Genomic DNA, 4,678 nt, shown 5'->3' on the forward strand with positions numbered 1-4,678 from the left:
TACCCTCTCTTCCCGGTGACCTTTTTAGATGGAACCATATAAGTGTCCCACTTAACGGCTGAACAACTTTAGCCAGCTATGAGTCTACAATTACTGCTGCCTACTGCATGAAGAAGCTCCTCTGACTGAAACTGGCCTTGGCACTAGTCTATGGGTGAGACATGATTATTAGAAGGCAAATTGGTGGGAATGCCGCATCCATTTAGCAAAGCAATGACTGTAACTTTCCACTAGGGCCTGTGACCTTTCCAGCCATTGGTTTGGAAGGGTTTGCAACCCCCGACATGACTTCTCTCCTGTAGAACGGGCCTCAGTTTCAATCAGAAAGTAGTTGGTTTCCCCCATATCAGATTTGATTCTGTTTTATCATTGAGCACATCTGAATTTCTATCTTTCTTAGTCTGAAAATTAAAGTGTTCTTTTGCATGTTCCTTTCACCACTGCCCCTTCTTGTGGGAAAACCAGGCCTGGGTCTATCCATTCATCGGCGCACTGCTGCCTACTAGTGGCTGGTAGGTGAATTTAACTCACGGCTGATTTTAACCTCGGCCTCTCGTTAAGAGAATAAATTGCTTTGAAGGGGTCAGGTCCATTTGGTCCCCCTGTTCCAGTCCCTCAAAATGGATTTCACTAAAGCACCATCTGCCATATTATCACATGCCTTAATAGTCCACACTGTCTCATGATGCGGTCCAGAACTTTTACCTGAATTATAGTTCTTAAAGATCACACCAGATGCTTGGTGTTCTATGCTCCAGGCAAGCTGACCATTCAGTAATCCCTAGAAACACCTCCTGGAGCTGTCTTAACCCGGCAGTTTTGCGAAAGCTTTTTTCCCTCCTGGTCTGCCTTTGTTCCGTTTTTACCTGCACTTTCCTTGGGGAGACATGAGTAAATATCTACGCACCCCAGACAAGGAATCAATGAAAGAACAGAGGTGCCACCCAAATGTAGCTTAGAGGACCAATGAGTTTATTGGCCCTACTTCCAGGGACACAGGTGACCCCTAAACAGCTACCCCACTGAGAATTCTCTCCGCATCATGGGTTGAGTTGCCCACAGCCTCACAGATGGAGTTGAGTTCCCGTTTCAATTAACATTTCACCTTCTGTAAACTGTAGCATCTTCCCGAGACCATGCGTAGTTGGGGCAAAGTAGCCTACAGCATGTGGGGAGGTGCGGGGAACGAGTAGCTGGAACCTCAAGGGGGCGGGGTCTAAAGACTTGTCCCACCTGGTTCGTCGATGAGGGAAACTGAACAAAGCTCAGGGCTGCTCGTGAGTCATCCCAGCTGCTCTGGATGACACAGTGATGACGAAGCCAGGTGCCGCTGTGCGTGCCGTAAGCCTGGGTGGTAATGGCTGCTCTCCTCAGAGGACAGCATTCCACGTCCGCAACGTGGTGTGGTCACACGACTCCAAATTAACTGTCACTTTCTCTGTGAGGCGTCTGTTCACTCCTTCAACTGTTAAGTAATCAAGCGCGCGCTCCGAGGGCACCCTCCTGCACTACGCACTCACTGCCTTAGAAACGAGTCAGAAGCAGCTGACTTTAGACTTGCTTCTGAGCTGAGTCATCTCGGGAAAGTCTCTTTTCGCTTCTGATCCCCAGTGCCCTCATCCGTGGCCCCATTAAAGTGGAATAAGTATGCGGGTGGTGTTGGTGGTGAAGCTCGCCTTTAATCCCAGCACTCTGGAGGCAGGGGCAAGTGGATCTCTGAGTTTGAGGTCAGCCTGGTCTACAGAGTGAGTTCCCGGACAGTCAGGACTACACAGATCTTGTCTCAAACAAACAAAAACCAGGGGTGGGGGAAGTGGAATAAGTGTAAAGCAGGTGTCAGCTGAGGTCTCATCATCTTCTCCCTTTTGATTTTCAGAAAGCAATACTTCCCTCAAAAACTTTTAAAAATGAGAGTTTCAGGCATGTATGTTGATCAAATCGACGGCCACCCCACAAGCATTCGCTCCTTTCCCATCCCCCATCCTTCCACAACCTCTTCTTCGGTCTTCCTGTGTGCACTTTCAGTCACTCTCATTTTGTGTGTTTTTTGTTTTCTGTTTTGAGATAAGGTCTCACTATGTGGCCTTAGCTGGAATGGAATTCACTGTAGAGAACAGGCTGGCTTGGAACTCCTTGAGATCAGCCTGCTTCTGCCTCTGTGGTGCTGGGATTAAAGATTAGTATAAAACCAAACAAAAAGGGGTTGGGGATTTAGCTCAGTGGTAGAGCGCTTGCCTAGCAAGCGCAAGGCCCTGGGTTCGGTCCCCAGCTCCGGAAAAAAAAAAAAAAAAAAAGACAAAACCAGAATGAGAGTGATGAGGTGAGCAAAAGCACATGAAGATGAGGAGAAGAGGAGGTGGAAGGATGGGGGGATGGGAAGGGAGAGAGCTTGAGCCCAGCTCACCCCTCTGCTTTGGTATTTCAACTAGCTGGGCATGGGGGCAGAGGCAGGTGGATCACTGTGGGTTCAAAGCCTGCTGTCTACATAATGAATTCCAAGACAGCCAGAGCTACACAGTGAGACCCTGTCTCAGACAAAATAAGTAAATAGACAAGCTATTCTAAAATCTCCTGTATATGAGCATCTTGCCTGTATGTATGTCTGTGTCACGCGTGCGCACCTGGTGTCTGTGGAGGCCAGAAGAGGGCACTGAGTCAGCCCCCTGGATCCAGGGTTGCCGACAGTTGTGAGCTATCATGTGTGAGCTCAGAATGGAAATGGGGAAGAGCAGCCCGAGCTGAACTAAGGCACCCTCTCTCTAGAATCCCTCTTCTCTTTTTAAACCTACTCCATGCAGTGCCGCCTGTATGTGCATGGATGTAGAGCCATGTACTAGAGCATGGGTAGCCCTTCCAGGGGCTGCCTCCCTCCCTGAGGAAAATCGACCCCCACCCCCAGGAGCCATCCGTTGGCATCCTGCACTGCATCAGTTGCTCTGCAGATAGAGGGGGTTGGGCTTCATGAACACCACACCAGCAGTGCTGGGGTTTTGGATCTTGTACACGTCTCCTGCATGCAGCTGCATATGAGCTCATAGGTGCAACAACGTCACATTGAACAGATAATGTTTGACTGGACATGCCTACAGTCCCTGACCTTTGCAATTTTCCCACCTTCTCTTTGTCAACCATTCCCTGAGTCTCAGGGGGAAGAAGTGTGCTGTGGATTTCTGAGGGCTGATTACTCCACAGCCTCCTAATCCGTGTGTTGGCCAGATGTGGGCCTCTGTAAATCGTTCATCTCCGTCTGCTGCAAAAAGAGGCTTTTCTGATACAGGTGGAGAGAGGCACTAATGTGTGACTAGAAAGGTAAAGACGTAGGGAACAGTTTGTCGATATGCCCACTTGGCAAAAGAATGGCAGCAGATTCTCGCCTGGGCCTAGGGCTTAGCCAGCCCTGGGCTTTGTCTCAAGTAACAGTAAAAGTATCAAGCATGAATGCTGTCTTGTAGGGAGGGCTTTAAATCAAACCAGAAAGTTGTTGGTTATTGCCTCCAAAGCAACGGGGGCCTCTTGATCTCAGGTTAAAGCCGAATTATAACTTAGGATTTGTTGTCTGTTTCTGTCTTCAAGGAAAGACTGTAGAGGTTTGGTACAGCTTATCCTTAAGTGTTTGAGAAAATTCACTGCTAAGCCCACTTCTTCCTGTTGCTGATTGGCTGCCTGTTAATTACTGATTCCAGACAGCTTACATCATCTGCTCCCTTTTGCGTGACAAGGTTGTAAACGTTTGTCTTTCAAGAAGTTGGTCCGTTTCACTTAAGCTGCCTGTGGTGGTTTGGATGAGAATGGCCCACATTGGTACATCTGCTACAATACTTGGTCCCCAGTTTGTGGGACTGTTTGGAAAAATTAAGGAGGTGTGGCCTCGGGCTGGAGAGGTGGCTCAGCGGTTAAGAACACTGACTGCTCTTCCAGAGGTCCTGAGTTCAATTCCCAGCAACCACATGGTGGCTCACAACCATCTGTAATGGGATCCGATGCCCTCTTCTGGTGTGTCTGAAGACCGCTACAGTGTGCTCATATACATAAAATAAATTAATAATTTTTTAAAAGGAGGTGTGGCCTTCTTGGAGGAGGTGTGTTATTGGGTGTGGGCTTTGAGGTTTCAAAAGATTGGTTAGCTCTCTTTCTGCCTCCTGGGTGAGGTTCAAGATGATAGCTCCCAGCTGGGGCTCTAGCTGCCTGCCTGTGATCTGCCGTTGTGAACTCTAACCCTCTGGAACTGTAAGTCCAATTAAACTCATTCTTTTTTTAATCAGTTAATTTATATATTTTATGTGGATTGGGGTTTCATGTGCATGTGTGTTTGTGTGAGGGTATCAGAAACTCTGGAACTGGAATTGTAGACGGCTGTGAGCTGACATGTGGGTGCTGGGAATTGAACCTGGGTCCTCTGAATGAGCAGCCAGTGCTCTTAACCACTAAGCCATCCCTATGGCCCCCTAAACTCTTTCTTTTATTGCCTTGGTAGTGGTGTGTTTTCACAGCAACAGAAGAGAAACTGTACACTGAATAGTGAGTTCCCCTAGTGTCACTCAATTACCCACTTAACCTATGATGTCTGCACCGGTGGTGCCTCGTCCATTCCCGGTATTAATAACGTGAGTTCCCTTGCCCTCTTTCAACACCAATTAAGTCAATTTATGAAAATAGCTGACTTGGGCATTTGCGATGG

This window comes from Rattus norvegicus, chromosome 5, assembly GCF_036323735.1.
Source record: "Rattus norvegicus strain BN/NHsdMcwi chromosome 5, GRCr8, whole genome shotgun sequence".
Taxonomy (NCBI): domain Eukaryota; kingdom Metazoa; phylum Chordata; class Mammalia; order Rodentia; family Muridae; genus Rattus; species Rattus norvegicus.